Source organism: Sesamum indicum, linkage group LG6 (genome assembly GCF_026168435.1).
Source record: "Sesamum indicum cultivar Baizhima isolate 11 linkage group LG6, ASM2616843v1, whole genome shotgun sequence".
Classification (NCBI taxonomy): domain Eukaryota; kingdom Viridiplantae; phylum Streptophyta; class Magnoliopsida; order Lamiales; family Pedaliaceae; genus Sesamum; species Sesamum indicum.
The window spans coordinates 13,951,595-13,967,946 of NC_142662.1; the positions used below are offsets into that span (position 1 = coordinate 13,951,595).

Here is a 16,352-nt window from a genome sequence, read left to right on the forward strand (position 1 = left end):
ACTGAACACGGGGTATGTAATAATGTTTGGGTGGGTTCACTTTCCTGTGATAAATGTCGTCATCCTAGCTCATGTGACGTCACGTAAATTAACAGCCTCTAGTAGTGGGTCTTTTAGGTTGGGTCGCGGATCGACCTAGCATGAAGCGTCAAGTATCTTTGGGTTATACCTATAAATAATGCCTGCTTTGAGGGCAATTTCGCCATTTTTAATAGTAATTCTCTTAATCCCATCAGTGTCCGTGCCATTTTGTGTCCTAATATTTTTAAATTTTTTGTATCGTTATGTTTGTATCGCCATATCCATGTCAGTGCATCACAGATTATATGTTTCAAGGGTAGAACTTAAGACCTCAGCATTGGTTGCGCCACTCTATATAACTAAACAAAATCACAATTTTAAGATATGCAAAATGTAATTTGCTTGCAATATCACCAACTACAGCAACTCAACGAGCACATGACACACAAGCTTATTGCACATTTAGTATAGAATTAGACCAAAAAGAAACGAGAGAAAGAAATCATTTAGATTACAAGCCAGAAACAAAGCGCCAAGTAAATAGACTTTGAAGGAACCACCAAATCACCTCTAAGAGCTACTACATGAAAAATTCCACCATAGCTGTTGTTTATGCCTTACAGCAAAACCCAAAGCAATTCCACGTACGCCTACATTCATGGAAAGATCATCATGTACGCCAAAATCAAAAGTACCTACAAACTACATATGGGATGTCTTTCGAAATGGGCGAATTGCAATTTACCGACATGTGATATAGAAAATAGGCAGACCACCCATTTGTGCCAAAATAATCATCAATTTATCTCTTTTCAAAAATTAAAAAAATGTGCAAAACACCCCCTGCAGGCAAGTGGTTAGCATCAAGGGTCTTGGGTGCGCTTTTGCTTCGATTTTAGCTATAGAATCATTGTTATACCCTTACTCATAAGTTGTTAGATCTTGTTTTATATAAATAACAATGGTTCAATTTTAATATGACCAATTTCTCTTTTTTTAAAATTATTTGTATTTCAATAATTGGTTTGAAAAGATAAGGTATTGGCCATAGATTAAGTAATATAAGATCTGGACCTTAAATTACTAAAGATAAAATATGAACTATTGAATTGTATTAAGATCCAATGGTTACAAAATAAAGATATAAAAAAGAAAAAAGAGGAAAATCTACGATTGCACAACATTACTCGGGTGAAGGGGATATTTTGTATCTTTTGTAAACATTGAAAAGGGTAAATTGTTATTTTATTTTTATAAGGAAGCTATATGTTTATTTCTTAGATTAGAGGTAAGTAGATACAATTTACTCCATTTGAAATACATTAAAGTCACCGGTATATGCGAAAATTCTAGACCGGACTCGACTCGACGAAATCTAAATCAATTATATGATAAGGGGAATATAGTTTTTGTGTGATTGGTGTACAGTTTAGGAGAACTGGCCAATCATAGAACATGTTTATGCTCTGTGATTAATTTGATTTGACCAAATCTGATTTGAGCCAGAATTTTCCATAGATTACCTTTTTGAAGTCGAGCTCGGTTTCTCTGGCTTTCCTTTATCTGCCCTTGATAATGTCACGGGTACATTTTGGATATCTTGTTCACAGTATTTGCATTTGAAGTTCCCTTCTTCTCTGGACCGCTGGCGCTCCATTGTGCAGTTTTCATGGGTCAAGGCGATGATTTTGCAGTTGCATTTTGTCATAAAAATATTTTCATATTGAAATATGTTATTAAAACAGAATCTGCACACTGCTTCCTCTTTATGGATCTTCCCGACCTGTTCTCCTGATATATGAAACACGCATGAAAATTTTAAAAGTAAATTACATCTAGCAATTCACAACCATGCCCGTTTCTATATAGTATCATATAATTTTTTTCGTAAGTTTACCATTTTAATTTTATAAAATTTGACTTTTTCATATATAATTTTTTTTACTTCTAGAAGAAATATCATGTGAAAAATATCACGTCACATTGTCCTTAAATATCACATATGCACTTATGCAATATTTTTTGAGCAAAAAATCAACCAAAAATGAGTCTTGTATGGAACAGTGTAGAATTTGCAAAGTTGAGCTGGTACGTTAATAAAAAAAATTGATAAAAATAAAACGAATATAGTTCGGATGGTAAAAACTAATTTATTCGATTATTATTTATTTTTGAATCATGTAGAAAACTTAGTCAAAAAGCATCGCATATTAAGATAGTTATACTTATTTGCCTCGTTTTGGCCATTTTAGTAAATTTCCATCATTTATGTACTCCATGTGCAAAATTTTTAAATAATAGAACAAAATCACGAAAATAGATTCATACAAAACTAAAATTGTTAATCTCCTATTTGTAGGACCAAAATTGTAATTCTTTTTAGGGAAAAAGAAAATTTTAGTACATTAACATTGTCTTAGTTCAATTTTGGTCCAACAAAATCACGAAGATAGATTAATACGAAACTAAAATTTGTAATCTCCTACTTATATGACCAAAATTGTAATTCTTTTTAGGGAAAAAGAAAACTTTAGTACATTAACTTTGTCTCAGTTCAATTTTGGTACACTAACTTTGGCAATTTCAATTTTAGTACACTATCTTTCAAATTCGTGTAAATCAGGTCCATCAGCGTATTTTATGACCTTTTTATCCTTTCAAAGGAAATAGCTAGATAATCCATTTTCATGCTCTTAAGACCCCGTAAATTCATATGTTGTTTTGGCGCTCTATTTTCAGGTATTCCAAGTTCTTGATTTTTGGACTTCTTTCAACCACAGTACGGCAGCAGATGGTTGGCAGAAACTTGGCTCCTTCAGTAACAAAACAGTACAGCCCTATTTCGTTTCCCACCTTAGGGCGTAAAAAGTACTCCAATACAGGAACTTAATAGAATTTTGGACAAACAGGTTGAACGAAAGCCAAACTTTTATTGGTAAAATATAGAGAATATTACATAGATATTATTTTTCCATTGGAGGAGACAACTATTTAGCCTCTCATAGTGTAGAGGACTTGACTTGTTGGGGAAACCCCCATAAACTAAAAAATTAAAATACTACAGAAGAATGAAAAAGACTTAGAATTCCAATATTTTGAAGAGTAGGAGAAGTTTCCTGATCCCCCTCTACTTCACTGCATCTTTATTTATAGGCTTCCGCGGACTTCATATTAGGACTCCAACTTATTTTTTGATAACGCCATTGCTTCTGTCATTATCTTGTCTTTTTCGAATGATGTCATTGCGTTTGTCATTGCCTCGTCCTTTCTAGCTATTGATCATAATGGTTTGTCGGCCATGTGACTTCCAGTTGTCGTTCCTACTTTGCTGACTGTTAGCTTTTGTCGTTTTCTACCGACAGTCTTATATTCTCAATTTTTTACATCGTTTAGTTTTTACTTCTTTTGGTAAAAAAAATTCTATTTTCCTTTTCTTGGTCCGGTTCGGGTTTATTTTTCGTGACCCGAATCTTTGTCCCGAACAGGGGCTTTTCTTGTTTTTCGCAGCAATGGCACAAATGGTTATGTCATTACCCAACATGCAACATGTTGCACGTCTCCATTCTTGTTACTTCGGTCGCTGGTAGCTTATTTTTCCAGATTAACATCCTCTTTTTCTCGAATAAGCTTTCTGCGAACTCAGTGCTTTTTCCTATCATGGAATTTAATACGAACGATCCATTCACTTTGTTTTAGAAGATTCTGAATGGATACTTGACTTTGTCCATCTCTGTGAGACAGAACCATAATCCCCAAGCTCTTCTGGTAGAGATATTTTCTTCAGTGATGGCCGATACCAAGGAAGCTTCGCCTGAGGCGGCTTTGTTCTTGTTGAAAGCTACCATGTCTGGCCTCTGCAATTTCATCAAATGAAATGTTGGATGAGACCCCTTTCCTGCCCTTTTTGGAGCAACTGACATGAACTTTATCTCCAGAATAAAAAACCGTCTTACTAATCTACTCTGGAAGTTTTGAGATTTTCGAAAAACTTGGTGAAATAGTATGAACTGAAGTAAGAGCTCCACAATCATACCATTCTCAAACATCTTCTGGTTTTGACCCTTCTAACATTCAGACCCTATTATATTTTTTGGATGTTTCGATAATGGTTTTGAATCGATTTACTCCTTTGCGGGAAATTAATATTTTCCACATACGCTGGTAATCCTGTCAAGCAGAAGAATATATAAACTCGTTAGTATTAACCTTAGAAGTGCCTGTCATTGGCCTAAGGCTAATCTCTCAATCCTTAACCTCGGAGGTGCTGGGTTGACTTGAAACAATAGGAGTTTGCACTTCCTGTGACTCAATTGTTGTTGTTTCACCAGAGTCGGTGATGGCCTTGTGCAATCGGTACTTCAATTCGACACTACAGGTCTAAAGCTTTGTACTCTAAAGACATGTTTGGGTTCATGCTCCCTCAACTCGTGAGTCATCCCTGAAGGTAATGCTTTTCAAATTGGTTCTTGTAGGTCGTTCCATAGCGATGTAGATGCTAATAAGGAACTCCTTATTGCGACCTGGACAATGTCTAGATCAGCTCTTTAGATTTTTTCCGGCAACTTGGGCATTAACCACTAGTTGTCGATCTTTCTATCAAGCTCCTCGAGGTTTTCTTGGAGGTACTTGAGTCTCAACATGCTGGAGTTTACTTCAGATGCCTCCATCTCTCATCAGGAAATCTGCAAGAACGCTTTCATGAGATTTTATAATGACAATATTGCAACAATAATATTGGCATTCAACTTGCCATCTACGAGCTTTCTCTATTTTATATGCTAATTTATACTTTAAGAAAGTTTTGACATTAGTATTATCAACTTTTAAAGTAAATCCTTTAGGAAGTAAAAATAAAGGTCATTTTTAAAAGGCTTCCAAACCGCAAAGAATTCTTTCTCGTTGATGTGCCAAACTTTGGCTTATTGTTTTGAGAAAAACCCTCATGTATATCTACAAGGTTCTTCTCCTGTAGTTGTCTACTTCATGAGCACTGTTGCCCATTTGTAATCATTGGCGTCTGTATAGACGACCAATTCATCCTCGTCCTGCGGTATCGCAAGCTTTGGCAGGTTACTGTAAACCTATTTTAGCTCTCAAACCCTTTTTGTGTGGATTTCTTCCCATTTCCACTTTGAACTCTTCGTTTCTTTCAAGAGTGGTGGGAAATCCTTTCTGTATCTTGCAAGATCCTTAATGAAGATACCTGCAAAATTAATAACTCCCAAGAAGCTCTACAAATGCTTCTTGTCTTTGAGCTCATTTGGAAAATTGCGAATTTTCTCCACAATATGCTCCTGTAACTCAATCCCTATTTCGTCAATAAGAATTCCTAGAAATTCAATTTTATTGACAGCTATAGTGGATTTCTTTTGATCAAGTACTTAGCCTTCTTTATGGCATGCATCGAAAAATATTTCAATATGTTTAATATGTTCTTTAATATTTTTGGATGCAATTAGTATGTCGTCAATATAGACAAACATGAACTCAAAATAGTCTTTAGAAAGATTATCCATTTTTTTTTTAAATATCTGGGGTGCATTAGCTAAACCCATTGGAAGCACATTCCAGATATATTGTTCCTGTGGTATGGAAAATGCAGTAAATTTATTTGATTAACTCTCCATCTTAATTTGATAAGACCCAGATTTGCAATCGAATTTAGAAAACACTTTTGCCCCTTTAATGCAATCAATTAAGTGTTCTCTACTAGCAATGTAATAACCATCAAACTCTAATATCTTATTAATGCCTTGATAGTTAATTACAAACCTAGGTTTACCTCTCTTAATCTCGCCATTGTTCCTTACCAGAAAACCAGGCCTGCTGTAGGTAGAGATTCCAAGCTCGATGAGTCCAAGACCGATATGCTCTTTGATAAGCATCTGCATATCTTTCTTGTCTTCCAAGTTCATTGGGATAGGTTTGTATGTCGAACGTACTCGTACTTGCACTCTTCCTTGAGCTTTAGAGTAGCTTCGATCTTGTTCCTATCCCACCATGCCAGAGGGTTTCCACTGAAGTTCCTCTGGATGAGCCTCTTGACATTCTCAAGAGAAAGCCTGCTTTCCTCGTTAATATCTAGTGATTTCATTTCCAGTAATGCTTGTTTACGGTTCACAATCTCCTCCACGGATTCTTTATAAAAGTTATCGCTGTCTATGAATCCCTTTTGCCTGAAAGACAAAAGGACCTTAACAAATTTCCAAATATCCTGTATTTTTGGATGAGTTAATCTGGCCTCAAAATCACCATGTTTGCTGAAAAAATTTATTGGCATTATCCTGTTAAATGCCTTCTCTCTTCGCAACACCTGTATCTCACTACCACAGTTACTAGTAAAGATTAACAGATTCCTCTGGTTATCTTGAATATATCTTGCAAATGTTTGAACGAAATTGTTACCTAGCAAGATATCAGCACATATATCATGAAAGTGAATAGGTGTTTTTACTTTGCTATGTGAACCAGGGTGATCCGGATGCTCCTCCGATCATGATCTTGGCTTCTCGTATTCCCTTATGGAGTATTAGGATTTTTTGTGAAAAATCTCTTCCTGCAATAACGGGTAAGGTTTCCATTGCTTCTTTAGGGAAAACTCCAGGTTTTGCCATGCAAATTTCTGATCTTGAATCAATATAAGCTGCAAAATACTCTGTCTTATATTGATCATACAACATACCTACAGATATGTATATAGAAAAATGACTCGTCATTCAATCCTTATGGTAACACCGACAAGACTAAACTCCATTCCGTAACCTTTTCTTCCCCATGGTTTATGATTTTTGGGGAAACTTAATCCCAAAGTCATGCAACCATTTTCTCGTCCCGCAACACCTCCAACTAGAATTTCATAGCCTGCTACTTCTACCATGCGTTCATATTTTCCAACAACAGGTTGCTGCAAATGATATAAGTCATCACAAGGGAAAAAATTCTCTTTTGTAGTAATGTCAAATATTACTTGTATTTCTTTCCATCCTTCAGGGCATCTAAGTTTTACCTTATCTACCCTAATCTCTTAAGGAGTTAAAGCTTTTAATAACTCCTTTTCTGTTCATTTGTAGCCTGTGATCCAATCTTCCGAAAAGGACGTCCGACTACTAAACTCAATTTTAGAGCTAAGTGTTCTATCTAAAACTGGGTGATCTTTTATGATGATATCAACACCACCTATTCTAGGTATCCTAATAGGATCTGGTGTCATAACCTTGACGAATTCCTTGAAAATTCTAGAAATCTCAATATACTCTTTCCTAAGGAACAAATGTGAATGATGCGTATTGGAAAGGGCATAAACTGTTCTATAAGTTATAGAATATGGTCTGTTGCCTTCTTTCATTAGATCTTTTCTTTTAAAATATTGATGAAGAGTTAAGACTCTAGTAAAATGTTGGTCTGCTAGGTTGTATGCAGTCCTAGGATGAATATCAAACATCAATTTTCCTGCGTACAGATTGCCTATCATTGTTCCAAGATAACCATCTTTTAAGTTATTGATCTTCTATATATTACCGATAAATGTATTTCTAAATTAATTCCTTCCTTAAAAGTTGCTTTTATTACTACTTTAATAGTTCCTATGTGGATCCATTTCATAGTAACAACAACTTATTCTCTAAGCTCACTTAATTCTTCAAGAATCTCTTCTTTAGGAATTAATTGCATCTCCATCACATTACCAACAAGTTTCATAGGTATAGCAAACTCACCTGAACTTACTTTGTAGATTATGTGATGCTTTCTTTAGTTTAGTCCTATCTGGTTTAGGACTCTCCCGATTCCTTAATTCCTAAATCCATCGTATGGGTTGAGGTTTGAATCTTGTCGCATGATTATTTCCATAGTTTTGCTGGACACCGTCATTCTAGAAAAGAATCCTGACAGGCTTTCGGTGGTTTGAAGCCTATCACCCTCATTGTAGTTATTCTGACTCGGTTGAAGATCCATCCGAATCAATCTCTATTTCTTCCTCATAGACGCTTTCGTATTACGGAAGGTCTTCGAACAGGTAAATGGGTACCAAATCGCCACAGTAGACTGCATCCAAGATGTCATCCGTGGATTCAAATTTTCAAAATTCACCATGTTTCTACGGGCAGTCAGGAGATATATGACCTTTTGCTCCACAAGTCCAACAATTGCAGTCTTTGAAACTTTCATTGGATCAAGTATGGGATCGTCTGAAAGTTCTTCTTGTAGGGGTTCTTCCGGTGGATCTTACATCTATTTATCTAGATCATTGGGATGAAGCCCTTGTTATTCCTATTCTCTGTCCAGATTTGCTTTCTGGCTTCGGACTTGGACCACCATGATCTTCGCTAGGAAAAGGTTCTCCTGGAACCCTTAGGATAGGAGTCACTATTTTGCTTCCTCCTTTTCCTTGGCTTGCTTGATTCTCCTATAATAGTTGGAAACTCATTGTTACCACAATAGAGAGGAGTTCGTTTGATTTTACCTCTCAGTCTTTTCATGTTCTTCTGGATGGATGCTTGATACACCAATCCCTCAGTTTGTCTTTAAGGAAAGACATTCTTTGCGCCACTAATCTAGTTGTCCTACAGGTACTTTGTATGACTGGATCAACATTTCCTTCCATGAACTCCATATTTTTACGAAGAACATTGGAGCTGCTACCTCTGTTGCTACTCCAATTTGGAAACAATACTTGCGAACCAATAGATATATTCATCTACTGCGCAAATACTTCTTAATTCAAGACCGAAGAGAACCTGTGCATATTCTCTACCCTTTTCTGCTGAAGTGTATCTTGATAAGCCTTCCTAGCCGGTCTACTATCGTGCCTTTCGAATCTCCGGCTAGGATACTGACTTTGGTATCTTCTGGGTATTATCCCATCCGATCTTCACAGATCCCTCCAAGCTCAACTCCACAATCTTTATGAAATTTTCCTTGTCAAGCTCCAGGGCAGTTGTTGCTATCTTGATGGCTACAACCCATTCATCTATCGATTTCTGGTAGTTTGGAAATCGAGAATATCCAGGTTCAGAATAGCGCCATATGGATGTAAAGGCTGGAGAATGGTCCTCGCCCAAGGTGTATTTTCAGGCACTCTTTTTAGATTTCTTCCTGGATTTTCCTTTAGCCGTGTTCCCACAAACGTCGGAGTGGCATTAGTGTGGAAATCAGCACCTTCTCTCATCGGTTGATCCTGTGGAGGATCATTAGAACATGTACTTCCCTCCAGCTGTGGTAGTGTGGAGTGATTTCATTAGTTTGGATATTGACTAAATCCACAATCCCGAGTTGGGAAAAGGATTCTGCCAATTCTTGTAAATATGATAGATCTGCTCTTGTTACCTCCATTATTTTATAAATCTGATAGATGCGATAATCAGATCTTCTCTAGACTTTGGCTTTGGAATCTCCGTGGCCTTCCCCTTCTGGTGTAGAAGAGGTATTGTTCCAAGGGCGTCCCTGATTCGCTCCTGTTTGAATTTTGATGTCTTAGGGTTCTCCCTTTGATTTCTCTTCATATCTGTAATTTCTGCCTTCAGATTTGTAAGGCCCTTATGTAGATCGGGAAGGATCTTAAGGACCTCGTCCACCTTTTAGCTCAAAGATTCTATTTTCCTAGATATATGGATTAACCTATGTCCATAGTCTTGAACCGTCTTTTGGATCTCCCTCAGATCTTGAGAGATCTTTGATGTATCCGGCTCGAGTTTCTTCAATTCAGTCATAATTTTTAGAACTAAAATTATGTAGTAATTTACCCGTTCCGCTTCTCCTGGCTGGGATTCTACCATGGACTTCACTGGAGGGTAGACGCCTCACTGCCTTTCCTGGCAGTACTTGTCGAACCTCAAAATTTCTCAGCAACTCTTGTTCTTCTTCTGACGAGAGAAGTTTTAGATCAATCCTCTTGGGACTGTTGTAACACTTGTCAAGAATTTTCTTGAGAAATTCTCTTTTTTGTATTTTCAGAATCTGGAAATATTCCCTGTTTTCAGAGTAACTCGAACTTTCATTTCGTTCCATTTTCTCTTAAAGAGTCTCCTCCATTAGTGGATAAATAATATCAAAATGTAATATAAACATACATTTTTCCAATAAAGCTAGGCTCTGATACCATTTTGGTGAGCATGGATGAAAATTAGAATTTCGGTGTAAATGGACTAAAACAACTCTTTTAAAATCTTGTACAGGGGTAAAAGTGTCCATAATACTGTCTGTGGTCCTAATTTAAGCGATTCTGCAAGTTACTGTACTTTATTGGGAAATGCGTAAACATAATGGACAAAAATTGAACGCAAGGAAACTTATTGGACCAAATTAATATTTTTCCCTTCTTTTTATTTTTATTTTTGCCTGAACAATTATGTACCTTCAACATTGCTCTGAGGTGCTAGCTTGACTCTCACATTTATTTGTTCTTCCTCCTGCAAAATTTCATGAAGTTAAATAATTTTATACTATTAAAAAATTGAATTATTCTTGAAAAGCGAATATCTTTTGACGCGTCTATTCATGAGGCTATGTATGGCCAAATAAAAATTGTCAAGTAAGATGTTATGATTGTGTGGTTTTGATTCTTTAGTATTCAATCTTTTTACTCATTAATTGTCAATACAGATGTAAACTATAAAATTATTCAAAAATTAAATAAATTAAATAAATAAAGGTTTTCAATTATTGAACTGACCTGCGACGACAACCCCAATCCCAATGATCTAAGTGATGTTGACGGCGGCGACGCAGAATTCCACGAACCAAATCCTTGCGTGGTAAATTTCAAAACATAATAATAACTACAAGTTAGAATGAGAGGGAAACAAACTTTCTTTAATAAAATTGCGTAAAACAGCTAAAATCTAAAATATTTCAGAGTTCAACAAAACTTGAACCAAAAGAAGGCCTAAACCCTTGCATTTATGTGATAAATTTTCAAAGCACAATATTAACTCCAAGTTAGTATGAATGGGAAACAAACTTCCTTTAATTAAATCGCGTAAAACAGCTAAAATTTGAACTATCTCAGAATTCCACAAAACTTGAACAAAAAGTAGGTCTAAATCCTTGTATTTGTATGGTAAATGTTATAAATGTAATAATAACTACAAGTTAGTATGAAAGGAAAACAAACTTTCTTTAATAAAACAGCTAAAATTTGAACTATATCATAATTCCACAAAACTAAAACAAAATGTAGACCTAAACTCTCACATAAGTACGGTAGATTTTCAAATCATAATAAACACTACAAGATAGTATGAAAGAGAAACAATTTTTTTTTAATAAAGCCACATAAAACAGCTAAAATTTGAACTATATCATAATTCCACGAAACTTGAACCAAATGTAGGCTGGAACCCTTGCAGTTGTATGGTAAATTTTATAAGTGTAATAATAACTACAAGTAAGTATGAGAGGGAAACAAACTTTCTTTAATAGAACAACGTAAAACAGCTAAAATTTGAATTATCTCAGATTTCACGAAACTTGAACCAAAAGTTGGCATATACCCTTGCAATTTGCATGGTAAATTTTTAAAGCATAACAACTACGAGTTAGTATGAAAGAAAAATAAACTTTAATAAAATTGAATAAAACAGCTAAATTTCGAACTATCTCAAAATTTCATGAAACTTAAACCAAAAGTAGGCCTAAACCCTTGCATTTGTATGGTAAATTTTATAAGCACAATAATAACTACAAGTTAGCATGAAAGAAAAACAAACTTTTTTAATAAAATCACGTAAAAAAATTAAAACTTAAACTATCTCAGAATTTCACGAAACTTGAACAATATGTAGGCCTAAAGCCTTGATTTTTGTATGGTAAATTTCCATAACATAATAATAACTACAAGTTAGTATGAAAGGGAACAAATTTTCTTTAATAAAACATCGTAAAAAAGCTAAAATTTTAACTATATCAGAATTCCACAAAACATGAATCAAAAGTAGGCCTAAACCCTTGCATTTGTATGGTAAATTATCAAAGTATAATAATAACTACAAGTTAGTATGAAAGGAAAGCAAACTACCTTTGATAAACCGCGCGCGTAAAAGAGCTAAAATTTGAATTATCTAAGAGTTCCATGAAATTTGAACAAAACGTAAGCCTAAACCCTTGCATTTGTATGGTAAATTTTCAAAGCATAATAATAACTACATGTTAGTATGGAAGGACAACAAACTTCCTTTAATTAAACAACGTAAAACAGCTATAATTTGAACTATCTCAGAATTCCATGAAACTTGAACCAAAAGTAGGTCTAAATCCTTTCATTTGTATTGTAAATTTTTTAAACATAACAAAAACTACAAGTTAGTATGAAAGGGAAACAAATTTTCTTTAGTAAAACAACTAAAATTTGAACTATCTCAGAATTCCATGAAACTTGAACCAAAAGTAGGTCTAAATCCTTGTATTTGTATGGTAAATGTTATAAATGTAATAATAACTACAAGTTAGTATGAAAGAAAAACAAACTTTCTTTAATAAAACAGCTAAAATTTGAACTATATCATAATTCCACAAAACTAAAACAAAATGTAGACCTAAACCCTCACATAAGTACGGTAGCTTTTCAAATCATAATAAACACTACAAGATAGTATGAAAGGGAAACAAATTTTTTTTAATAAAGCCACATAAAACAACTAAAATTTGAACTATATCATAATTCCACGAAACTTGGACCAAACGTAGGCTGGAACCCTTGCAGTTGTATGGTAAATTTTATAAGTGTAATAATAACTACAAGTAAGTATGAGTGGGAAACAAACTTTCTTTAATAGAACAACGTAAAACAGCTAAAATTTGAATTATCTCAGATTTCACGAAACTTGAACCAAAAGTTAGCATATACCCTTGCAATTTGCATGGTAAATTTTTAAAGCATAACAACTACGAGTTAGTATGAAAGAAAAATAAACTTTAATAAAAAATTGAATAAAATAGCAAAATTTCGAGCTATCTCAAAATTTCACGAAGCTTAAACCAAAAGTAGGCCTAAACCCTTGCATTTGTATTGTAAATTTTATAAGCACAATAATAACTACAAGTTAGCATGAAAGAAAAACAAACTTTTTTAATAAAACCACGTAAAAAAATTAAAACTTGAACTATCTCAGAATTTCACGAAACTTGAACAATATGTAGGCCTAAAACCTTGCATTTGGATGGTAAATTTCCATAACATAATAATAACTACAAGTTAGTATGAAAGGGAACAAATTTTCTTTAATAAAACCACGTAAAAAAGCAAAAAGTTTAACTATATCAGAATTCCACAAAACATGAATCAAAAGTAGGCCTAAACCCTTGCATTTGTATGGTAAATTATCAAAGTATAATAATAACTACAAGTTAGTATGAAAGGAAAGCAAACTTCCTTCGATAAACCGCGCGCGTAAAAGAGCTAAAATTTGAATTATCTAAGAGTTCCATGAAATTTGAACAAAACGTAAGCCTAAACCCTTGCATTTGTATGGTAAATTTTGAAAGCATAATAATAACTACATGTTAGTATGAAAGGACAACAACCTTCCTTTAATTAAACAACGTAAAACAGCTATAATTTGAACTATCTCATAATTCCATGAAACTTGAACCAAAAGTAGGTCTAAATCCTTTCATTTGTATGGTAAATTTTCTAAACATAACAAAAACTACAAGTTAGTATGAAAGGGAAACAAATTTTCTTTAGTAAAACCGCGTAAAACAACTAAAATTTGAACTATCTCAGAATTCTACGAAACTTGAACCAAAAGTTGGCCCTGAATGGTAAATTTTCAAAGCATAATAATGACTACAAGTTAGTATGAATGGAAAACAAACTTTCTTTAATAAAACTGCGTAAAACATCTAAAATTTGAAATATCTCAGAGTTCCACGAAACTCGAACCAAAAGTAGGTCTAAATCCTTGCATTGGTATGATAAATTTTCATAGCATTGTTGACAAAGAATCATTCTTCTTTTTTATTTTTGTGATACTCCAAGAAGAACAAATTATAAGTAATATCATTTGTGTATTGATGTATGGGACGAAAAATTATCCTCTACACGATTGACAATTTTCAAATTGTATTTTTGTAAAGAGAGAAATTTTGGTGGTCTTATTAATGAATAATAATTTGGTTTAAAAAATAGGGTTAAATGTAATTCATTCCTCTATAATCTATGAAATGAACAAATACTCCATCTGAAAAAAAAGATTAACAAATTATCCCCTTGTGTCTTAAAAAATGAAACAAATTACCTCCCTATCAGTGATTTGGATAGGGGGTAATTTGCTATTTTATTTGTTACTGGAGTTTTTTTGCTTATTTCTCATATCATATGGAGATAAATTATATTTTTTCCTTAAAAAATAATATTTGAGGCATTTGTAGTGGAGTTAAAAGTATTAAAGTATGGTAAGATGTATATTTATATATAGTATAAATAGTTTAATATCATTCATATATCCATCGTACAGTCTCCGACTCTTGAATGAGTCATTAGGACTGAAACTAGCAAGTTATTTGAGAGTAAGAAAAACTAGAAAACATTTCGATGGCTTGCGTTAAGCATAGGCTACATAGCTATTTGGGTAACTATGCAACAAGTTAATCAGCCCAAAATTTGTTATCTGAGACAAATATTGTTGTTGAAGAATTCCCCAAGATTCAGAGTTTTTCTATTACTAATTATTCTTAGTACTAATTGTTACATAAATATTGCAACTACTAAAATTACGAAAATTTACAATTTATGGTCTTAATATCATCAATTAATGTTATATTTTTGTTACTAATACTACAATAAATTATACCAATAGCTAAAAAAATTAGAAAGGAGAGTAAATTTTATTGGTAATTTATAAATGCATTTAACAAAGAATAAAAATGTTAAGTTCTTGTGATTCCAAACTTAACATTAGAAACGAAATAATTAGAAAGGAATTTTGATGTTGCCCAACTTTATAGTTGGCTTTGGCAATTTAAGAAATTGAAAAGTTCACCCCAAAATTGTATTAACAAATATTGTCTTTAGCAAAATTTCTAGCAAAATCAGCAACTAATTTGATGCTAAAATCAGCAATGAAATGATCATTGAGTGATTATTTTTCTTATTAAAACTTAAAACTATCAAAATGAGAGAGAGAGAGAGAGAGAGAGCGCTTCATTACTTGGAAGATAATAAACATCATCCTCTGCTTCAATTGCTTTCTGCATCAACTTGTCGTGGTTTGATAATTTCACAAATTCTACTTCATGAACGCTTTGTTGAAGATCTCTGTGTGTGTGTGTTTTTCTGGATGATAGAAACGTGGAAACGTGAACAAATTTCAAACTTCTCCGCGTCGGTGGTTGTTTCCTGCAACCTTCCAAGTCAATGGCTTGTGGAAAAATTATGTTAGTTGGAGTTGGACCCAATTCTTTTTAACATATTCTGTGCCAAGAGAGAAAGTATATGCATTTTTATATAAACCAGCAGACGCCAAACATTATACTCGCAAGCATATAAAAAATAATTGTGATGTGTAATAAAGAGAAAAAAGAAATTTGTGAAAAAAAACAATCATGGTATTAGGGATTTATTTTTATTTTTATTTTTTTATATTTTATATTTTCAAAATTTTTATATATTTAACTCCATATTCAATACTATATCGACTTTATATTCAAAGTTAACCATATATTATAATTATTAATCAATATCATATATTTTAAGAGTTAAATGCAAATTACCTCCCTATGTTACACGAAATGAGCAAATTATCCCCTATACACACGCTATTATTAGATATTTTATTTTTTTATTTTTAATTACAAAATTACATTTACATCCTTATTAATAGCAGTTGGATCTGACTAAATGTAAGGCTTAAACTTAATTAATAAGATGAATGGTCCAGATTGTACTAAATTTGATCAACGGTCTAGATTAAAAGCATATATTTCGTATATATATTTACATAAAATTTTGTTAAAAATATAATTATGATATATTTTTATTAATCAAAATTATATATATGTATATATATATATAGAGAGAGAGAGATAGAGAGGCGAAGCTGGACGGAAGATGGCGGGGCCAGCGACGGGGGAGTGGGAAGGTCTATGACTAGAAGAGAGAAGGTAGGGCTGGCGACGAGAAGGGGGCGAAGGTAGGGGGAGGGCGGCGATGGGGAAAGGGGGAAGTAGCAACAGGGAAGGCGATCGAGGAGAAGGGGAGAAGGTTGGGGGCACTGGCGCCAGCGACGGGGAAGGGAGGGGTGGGCTAGGCAGGCGATTGGTGGGGGGGAGGGGGCCGATGGGGAAGAAAGGGCGGGGAAGGGGCTTTTGTGTTTTTCATTTTGTTTTATATTTTT

General features: G+C 33.9%; 1 long non-coding RNA gene across 2 annotated transcripts; it reads right to left on the reverse strand.

The window, feature by feature from the left end:
* Positions 1 to 460: 460 nt before the first annotated feature.
* Positions 461 to 15,415, reverse strand: LOC105164471 (uncharacterized). Of its 2 annotated transcripts, XR_848028.3 has the most exons (5): positions 15,168 to 15,411; positions 10,691 to 10,764; positions 10,373 to 10,427; positions 1,545 to 1,812; positions 461 to 671 (listed from the first exon to the last, which is right to left on the reverse strand). It is a non-coding gene; the product is annotated as an uncharacterized LOC105164471 (long non-coding RNA). The 2 variants fall into 2 exon arrangements; XR_002287252.2 differs by lacking the exon at positions 1,545 to 1,812 and having other exon boundaries at positions 15,168 to 15,415.
* Positions 15,416 to 16,352: the final 937 nt, after the last annotated feature.